Source organism: Diaphorina citri, unplaced genomic scaffold, assembly GCF_000475195.1.
Source record: "Diaphorina citri unplaced genomic scaffold, Diaci psyllid genome assembly version 1.1 scaffold373, whole genome shotgun sequence".
Taxonomy (NCBI): domain Eukaryota; kingdom Metazoa; phylum Arthropoda; class Insecta; order Hemiptera; family Psyllidae; genus Diaphorina; species Diaphorina citri.
In genome coordinates this window covers 67,789-77,474 of record NW_007377808.1, presented here as the reverse complement: position 1 = coordinate 77,474, position 9,686 = coordinate 67,789, and the positions used below count along the sequence as shown (strand labels likewise).

The following is a 9,686-nucleotide window of genomic DNA, read 5'->3' as shown; positions in this document are numbered from 1 at the left end:
CAGTCCCCATTTAAAACAATAAGCGATTCCCTATGAGCCTTTATGTTCTGTTTAATTACTGGAGACAAAAATTACAAAACAAAACAGGTCGATTTTGATTTTCGAATGGTTGGGTCTTCCAAGCGGCTCTGGTTTTATTTTCGGAGTGCTAAAGAGTTTGTACTCCATTTATAATTTGTTTAAACACATTGAGAGATTTTTAGCTTTATTCATAGGTGACAGAATACCAAATCACTCAAGATGAGCAATAAGAAGAGGAAAAAATCTATTGAAGTGAACATTTTTGTCGGCCCGAAGCGCGAACGACCTATTAAAAGGTCGTGTTACCAATAAAATTGCTGGAGGGAAATATGTTCATATCAAAAAAAAAAAAAAAAAAAAAAAAGATTCACACAGATTGGATCGAACAACCCGAACCAGGGAACAATAATGCCGGCGATTTCGGGGTGCACTCAGCTTTGTAAGGACAACGAAAGAGCTGGTTAAAACACTAGACAAGAGGGTGCCTTTCACATGTTGTTTTATTGGCGATCTCCTTACGGGTCCCTTATAGATAGTTTCTTTAAGTTTAAGGTGTAAAAATAATTTCATAAGCCCTACCTAGATATTTGATTAAAAAAAAATAATAAAATAAAATAAATTAAAATAAAAATACAAAATTTCATTTCAATTTTCCTTGTTATTTTCGTCACACCCCATGGGTGCACCACATGCCGCCCCCTCTAGCCCACCCTCATGATCATAATGGACTTTATGATACCTTGTCCTCCCTTGTAAATCCATCACTGTCCAAAATACTTCAGTAGCCTTTAAACATGCCTCTTTGTTAAGACCTTTCTTAAGCGCCGACAAGAGTCTTTGGCTGAAAGAGCCCATAACAAAAATCGAGGCTAGAGAATTTTTCATTGAAAAAAGAGAAAGTCGGAATAAATAAGGGATTCGATGGCATTGCATTTTAATCTGACTTTGTAGTTGTAGGCATTATTGGTTCATGATATCATGACTTGCAACTCGGTAACACAACAGTAGGTACTTTGAAGAATTGTCACAATACAACATCAATGCTATAAGGTTTTTCTTCAGGAGCCTTTAAACATGCCTCTTTGTTAAGACCTTTCTTAAGCGCCGACAAGAGTCTTTGGCTGAAAGAGCCCATAACAAAAATCGAGGCTACAGAATTTTTCATTGAAAAAAAAAGAGAAAGTTTCAAAAGAAGGGATGCGATGGCATTGCATTTTAATCTGACTTTGTAGTTGTAGGCATTATTGGTTCATGACAACATGACTTGCAACTCGCTAATACAACAGAAAGTACTTTGAAGGATTGTCACAATACAACATCAATGCTATAAGGTTTTTCTTCAGGGGCCAAAACTTATGCGTACTTCCTATGGAAAATGATCGGTCATTATACCACTCATACTCAGACCATCTGATACACTGAGAAAAAAAATTGTTGACAGGGTACCACAAGTTAGGGTGGAAGAACTCTCTTGAGTTAGAAACAAATAAGTTAGGAAAAAATCAGTTAGAAACAAATAAGTTAGGAAAAAATCAGTTAGAAACAAATAAGTTAGGAAAAAAATCAGTTAGAAACAAATAAGTTAGGAAAAAACCAGTTAGAAACAAATAAGTTGGGAAAAAATCAGTTAGAAACAAATAAGTTGGGAAAAAATCAGTTAGAAACAAATAAGTTGGGAAAAAATCAGTTAGAAACAAATAAGTTAGGGTTACTTCCTCTGATTTGGAATGCTTCCATATTAGAGTTCCAGAACCCAGTCACCCGATTGGGCTTCCGGCACCCTAGTTTTTTTTCTCAGTGTAGATCTGGGTCTCGAGCTTTTTTCCGCCATACACGTTCAGACGGTCTGGACCTGAGTGGCGGCCATCAAAGGGAAGGGGGATATACACAGTTCCACACCAAGGGGGGATATATACAGTTCCACACCAAGTAAGCTATGTAATTGAAATAAGTACCCACTTATGTCAACAAATACGTACGTATTAAATTGAAAATGTAAGAAAAAAGACGTCTTCAGGGTTACTTCCTCTGATTTGGAATGCTTCCATATTAGAGTTCCAGAACCCAGTCACCCGATTGGGCTTCCGGCACCCTAGTTTTTTTTTTCTCAGTGTAGATCTGGGTCTCGAGCTTTTTTTCCGCCATACACGTTAAGACGGTCTGGACCTGAGTGGTAGGCATCAAAGGGAAGGGGGATATATACAGTTCCACACCAAGGGGGGATATACACAGTTCCACACCAAGTAAGCTATGCTATGGAATGGAGGAGTTGCAAATGGGTAAAAATTATTAATAAATGGTCAATTACTGGTCCTCATTTTTCCTCCTCTATGACCTTGAAACATCACCCAAGTAAGCGCAACTGATCTATTGAAATAAGTACCCACTTGTGTCAACAAATACGTACGTACTAGATTGAAAATGTAAGAAAAAAGACGTCTTCGTTTGTATTGAATAATTTAATATTGATAGAACAAAAAAAAAAAAAAAAAATACAATAATATCTGGCGTGACAGTGATCAAAGAGTTGGTTGGTGAATATAATGTCCTAAACCCCTAAACGTTAACCTTGTTTGGTGATTTTCTGTCAAGAGTCTATAACTATCATTGTGGAAGAATCACTATTTTCAGTATTTGTTTCGTAGGTATATCCATCTTGTTCCTTTAATAATGTTCAAACTCTGCAATGTGAAACAATTGAAAAAAATGCACTTCCTGAGATCTTTCCCTAGATATGTATTTATTAGTAAAATTTACGAAACCTAACAGAATGACAGAGGAGGATTGGAAAAATGAGTAAAATCACACTGATAGAAAAGACAAACGCAGTTCCCGTCATACGGTATTATGGGTACGCACTTACGCAAATAGAGCAAAGTAACTTTGACATCTCCACTAAACTTCTCTAATGTTGCACATTGCATAATCAAATAGTTATGCGGCGCTCACACAAATTTTACCCAACAAGCAAATAGAGCAAAGTAACTTTGACATCTCCACTAAACTTCTCTAATGTTGCACATTGCATAATCAAATAGTTACGCGGCAAAGTATGCAACTTTGACATCTCCACTAAACTTCTCTAATGTTGCACATTGCATAATCAAATAGTTATACGGCGCTCACAAAAATTTTACCCAACAAGAAGACCATAAAGAGTAGAAAAAAGGTTTGAGCATCTACCTATTAGGTGTGAAAAAGGTGTTCTCCCGTTGATAAGCAATCAAAACAAGAGCGAAAGAGACAGAACATCAGGTCCCACCATCTGTCCAAACTATGAAACTAAAATTAGTCTTGAAAGACAAGGACAGAAAGAGTCTTCGTTCAAAGGCGTAGGATGACTCAGTCAGTTCTAAAAAAAAAACCACACTCGATGTCATTTCAGTTCAGACATTGCATGCGAAGGTGAAAAATGCTAATACGGTTCGTTTTGTGTTTGGTGATACTTTGTGTTTATATTAGTGTGGGGGATGCACGACCGGAAGTCTACCCCAGTCAGGATACACAGCGAGTGAGACGGTCTGTCATTTATGATCAGAATAATGATTGGGACAGCATCATGTTGAAAGGTAAGTAAAGAAATTTATGTACCTACTCTGCAATTGAATGAAGTGTCTTTGACAAACAAGACGTTTGTTTGACAAACAAACTTCTAGAATCTAGACTAATCTATTCTAACGAAACGTGGGGAACAAAATCTGGCTGGAAGACTTTAAACAGTTTATGCACCAGCCTAAAATTTCACTAACTAAAGGAAAAGCAAAGGTGGATGGCAAAGGGGCATCCATTCGTAAAATGTCTGTAGTCAATGGGCATCCATTCGTAAAATGTCTGTAGTCAATACCAAATGTCAACCCAAAGAAATCACCCCAGGGTTGATTGAAATTGGTTGATTGAAAGGCTGAGGAAAAACGCCGACCTCGTCTGAACACGGGGAAAGAAAAAAAGAAGAAGATAAAGTGGGGAACGACATTTTTTATTTTGTGACAAACACTGAAGTTAGTTCTCTATTGTAAGGTTCGTACCTTTTACTGGCTCACCTCATTTGACTTTGAGACGTACCTCAAAGCATTAAAGTACGCTTAACCCAATTTAAATTTCCTCTTTTTACTCCGATCTTTAGGCCACACACTCACTATCAGGTAGACCTGACAGGCGGAACACCGGATAACCTTGCCAGAAAATCTGTCTTCTATACAATATTCTTAACTTTATAGGCACGAGGTACTATATTTAAGTACTTAATTTTTACTATATTTCTTCGTTCTTTCATATTCCTTGAGACTTGTTTAAGGTGCCTACAGAGGATCACACTTGAAGTACTGTATCCTTGATCAGAAAATCTGTCTTCTACTATAATATGTATTCTTAGTTTATAGGCATGAGACACTATATTTAGGTAGTTAATTTTTACTATATTTCTTCGTTCTTTCACATTCTTTGAGACTTGTTTAAGGTGCCTACAGAGGATCACACTTGAAGTACTGTATCCTTGATCAGGAAATTCGTCTTCTACTATAATATGTACCTACTCTTAACATTATAGGCATGATGTACTATACATACGAGTATTTAGGTATAACTTAATGTTTACTGTAATCCTTCGTTCTTTAATATTGTTTGAGACTTGTTTAAGGTGCCTACAAACGATCAAGAGTAACTGTACTTGATCATGTGTAGGGTTGCAGTTAAAATCCGCCCCGGGCGGGAATCGAACCCGCGGCCTAGCGCTTACAAGGCAGACGCACTACCAACTAAGCTAACTAGGCTGGCCTTCGTTCTTTAATATTGTTTGAGACTTGTTTAAGTTGCCTACAAACGATCAAGTATAACTGTGCTCGATCATGTGTAGGGTTGCAGCCAAGCCTGGTTTGGAAGAAATCAGGCCAATGCCTAACCAGTAGCGCGGTGATAGAACTTTGAATGCACCACTTTCTAATAAATCACCGAAGCTAAGCAACGTTGCGCGTGGTTGGTGTCCGGATAGGAGATCATCTGGGGAATTGCGTGTCTGTTGATCGTGTGTAGTCACCTTCAGTTTCTTACGTCACAGCACAAGATGACTCAATATTCAGATGAGGATATTGCGTAGAATTCGAGAGGAAAACCCGTCTACTGCCTAGTTCTACAGTGTACAACTTGTGATTACTCACTTACAGGCGATATGGTAGATTAGCACAATTTTGTATGAAAGACCGAGTTAATTGTTGATTCAATTATTGTGAATAATTCAGAATTGTTCTGAATTTGGTATTGATGTAATTTCGTAAATTATCGGGTATCATTTATCACATTGTTATGAATTCGAGAGGAAAACCCGTCTACTGCCTAGTTCTACAGTGTACAACTTGTGATTACTCACTTACAGGCGATATGGTACATTAGCACAAGTTTGTATGAAAGAACGAGTTAATTGTTAATTCAATTATTGTGAATAATTCAGAATTATTCTGAATTTGGTATTGATGTAATTTCGTAAATTATTGGGTATCATTTATCACATTGTAATGGAAGGTCAGCCACTCACTATCAGGTAGACCTGACAGGCGGACCTTTTCAGCCGTACCTGTCAGGTGTAACTGAGAGTGTGTGGCTGGCCCAAGAGAGAGATTATTCCACTGCTACCTCTCACATAACAAAAAGAAAATCAGGCTCCTCCATTTCGGATAGATACTCTCCTAATCAAGTGCCAATATCTTATACTTCTCCGCCTTGGGCACTCGATTGATCAGCAATCTTTTGCATAATCAAATAGTTACGCGGCAAAGTATGTAACTTTGACATCTCCACTAAACTTCTCTAATGTTGCACATTGCATAATCAAATAATTACGCGACAAAGTATGTAACTTTGACATCTCCACTAAACTTACCCGATTTTGAAAATTTGGGCCGATTGCAATACTTTCTCATTACCTTGTATAGGTTCCCTATACGTAAGGGTAATAGAAAGTAAAAATGCATTTCCTGGGATCCTTCCCTAGGTATGTATTTATTAGTAAAATTTACGAAACCTAACAGAATGACAGAGGAGGATTGGAAAAATGAGTAACATCACACTGATAGAAAAGACAAACGCAGTTACCGTTATACGGTATTATGGGTACGCACTTACGCAAATAGAGCAAAGTAACTTTGACATCTCCACTAAACTTCTCTAATGTTGCACATTGCATAATCAAATAGTTACGCGGCAAAGTATGTAACTTTGACATCTCCACTAAACTTCTTTAATGTTGCACATTGCATAATCAAATAGTTACGCGGCAAAGTATGTAACATTGACATCTCCACTAAACTTTCCTAATGTTGCACATTGCATAATCAAATAGTTATACGGCGCTCACACAAATTTTACCCAACATGTTAGAAACAAATAAGTTTGGAAAAAATCAGTTATTTTTCTTAAGGAATCTGAAACGACTTCCCCTCTTCTGAAACCCATTTCCCCCCTTTAAAGGAATATACAAGTTTCAGTTTAACCACTAGGTGGCGTGTTAGCGCTTGTACATAAACCATTGGAAATGCAAGATTATCAAAATCGGACACACCATTCGCAAGTTATGATGGAACAAACCGGCAGAGAAACAGGGGGACCGCGATGCATTGTTAGCCCGTGGCCCACACTTTGAACACCACTGATGTCAAGGCTTACTTAACCTTTTGCACTCCAAAGCATGGCTACCATGCTAAGATCACAACCCCCGATCAGGTCCAACAATAAAAATAGAAAAAACCTAGATACAGTATATGGCATGGTAATAACGCCATCTTCAAAAGCCCACTTGTGGTCAACGGCATGGTGGGGTTTTGGAGTTTTCTTCGATTGGAGTGCAAAAGGTTCACATACAAAACCGGAGAAGTTGAATCAACATCACACATTAAGTTAACACAAAGTAAACAAGGAGTGTATTAAGTTCCCTTTATTTTTGGAATGTTGTACTCTTGATAAATCAAAATAAAACTTACGTAATTCCACATTAAGTTAACACAAAGTAAACAAGGAGTGAAAGGCAGGCTTGTGATAACCTATAGGAGTATACAGATGTGTCTGCCTACCGGATAACCTTGCCAGAAAATCTGTCTTCTATACAATATTCTTAACTTTATAGGCACGAGGTACTATATTTAAGTACTTAATTTTTTACTATATTTCTTCGTTCTTTCATATTCTTTGAGACTTGTTTAAGGTGCCTACAGACGATCACACTTGAAGTACTGTATCCTTGATCAGGAAATCTGTCTTCTACTATAATATATGTACCTACTCTTAACATTATAGGCATGATGCACTATAAATACGAGTATTTAGGTATAACTTATGTTTACTGTAATCCTTCGTTCTTTTTTTTTTTTTTTTTTTTTTTTTTTTTTTTATATGTTGTAGAGGGGAGTAATAATAATAATAATAATAATAATAATAATAATAATAATAATAATAATAATAATAATAATAATAATAATAATAATAATAATAATAATAATAATAATAATAATAATAATAATAATAATAATAATAATAATAATAATAATAATAATAATAATAATAATAATAATAATAATAATAATAATAATAATAATAATAATAATAATAATAATAATAATAATAATAATAATAATAATAATAATAATAATAATAATAATAATAATAATAATAATAATAATAATAATAATAATAATAATAATAATAATAATAATAATAATAATAATAATAATAATAATAATAATAATAATAATAATAATAATAATAATAATAATAATAATAATAATAATAATAATAATAATAATAATAATAATAATAATAATAATAATAATAATAATAATAATAATAATAATAATAATAATAATAATAATAATAATAATAATAATAATAATAATAATAATAATAATAATAATAATAATAATAATAATAATAATAATAATAATAATAATAATAATAATAATAATAATAATAATAATAATAATAATAATAATAATAATAATAATAATAATAATAATAATAATAATAATAATAATAATAATAATAATAATAATAATAATAATAATAATAATAATAATAATAATAATAATAATAATAATAATAATAATAATAATAATAATAATAATAATAATAATAATAATAATAATAATAATAATAATAATAATAATAATAATAATAATAATAATAATAATAATAATAATAATAATAATAATAATAATAATAATAATAATAATAATAATAATAATAATAATAATAATAATAATAATAATAATAATAATAATAATAATAATAATAATAATAATAATAATAATAATAATAATAATAATAATAATAATAATAATAATAATAATAATAATAATAATAATAATAATAATAATAATAATAATAATAATAATAATAATAATAATAATAATAATAATAATAATAATAATAATAATAATAATAATAATAATAATAATAATAATAATAATAATAATAATAATAATAATAATAATAATAATAATAATAATAATAATAATAATAATAATAATAATAATAATAATAATAATAATAATAATAATAATAATAATAATAATAATAATAATAATAATAATAATAATAATAATAATAATAATAATAATAATAATAATAATAATAATAATAATAATAATAATAATAATAATAATAATAATAATAATAATAATAATAATAATAATAATAATAATAATAATAATAATAATAATAATAATAATAATAATAATAATAATAATAATAATAATAATAATAATAATAATAATAATAATAATAATAATAATAATAATAATAATAATAATAATAATAATAATAATAATAATAATAATAATAATAATAATAATAATAATAATAATAATAATAATAATAATAATAATAATAATAATAATAATAATAATAATAATAATAATAATAATAATAATAATAATAATAATAATAATAATAATAATAATAATAATAATAATAATAATAATAATAATAATAATAATAATAATAATAATAATAATAATAATAATAATAATAATAATAATAATAATAATAATAATAATAATAATAATAATAATAATAATAATAATAATAATAATAATAATAATAATAATAATAATAATAATAATAATAATAATAATAATAATAATAATAATAATAATAATAATAATAATAATAATAATAATAATAATAATAATAATAATAATAATAATAATAATAATAATAATAATAATAATAATAATAATAATAATAATAATAATAATAATAATAATAATAATAATAATAATAATAATAATAATAATAATAATAATAATAATAATAATAATAATAATAATAATAATAATAATAATAATAATAATAATAATAATAATAATAATAATAATAATAATAATAATAATAATAATAATAATAATAATAATAATAATAAATGTGCATTTTTCACTTTACTACAGTTATGCTATGACTGCTACCAAGTAGCTTTGAAGAAGCTTTATTTATTTTAATTATTTTTTTTTTGCTCATACTTCAACCTAACAATTTTTGTCATTTTGTCACAAGGCTGAGTGCACCCCATAATAGCAAGCAACAAGCTACCACCACTCCACCAAAAACACTGATCCACTGAGAACGGGTAAATTCAATGTGTTATTGCCACTAGTGCAAAGACGAAAATATTTTTTAGTACCTAC

At 29.5% G+C, this 9,686-nt stretch overlaps 1 long non-coding RNA gene across 1 annotated transcript; it reads left to right on the top strand.

Annotated features, from left to right (window-relative positions):
* Positions 1-358: 358 nt before the first annotated feature.
* On the top strand, positions 359-5,739 carry LOC113466970. The gene is made up of 2 exons (XR_003391201.1): positions 359-573; positions 5,536-5,739. It is a non-coding gene; the product is annotated as an uncharacterized LOC113466970 (long non-coding RNA).
* The last annotated feature ends 3,947 nt before the right edge of the window (positions 5,740-9,686 follow it).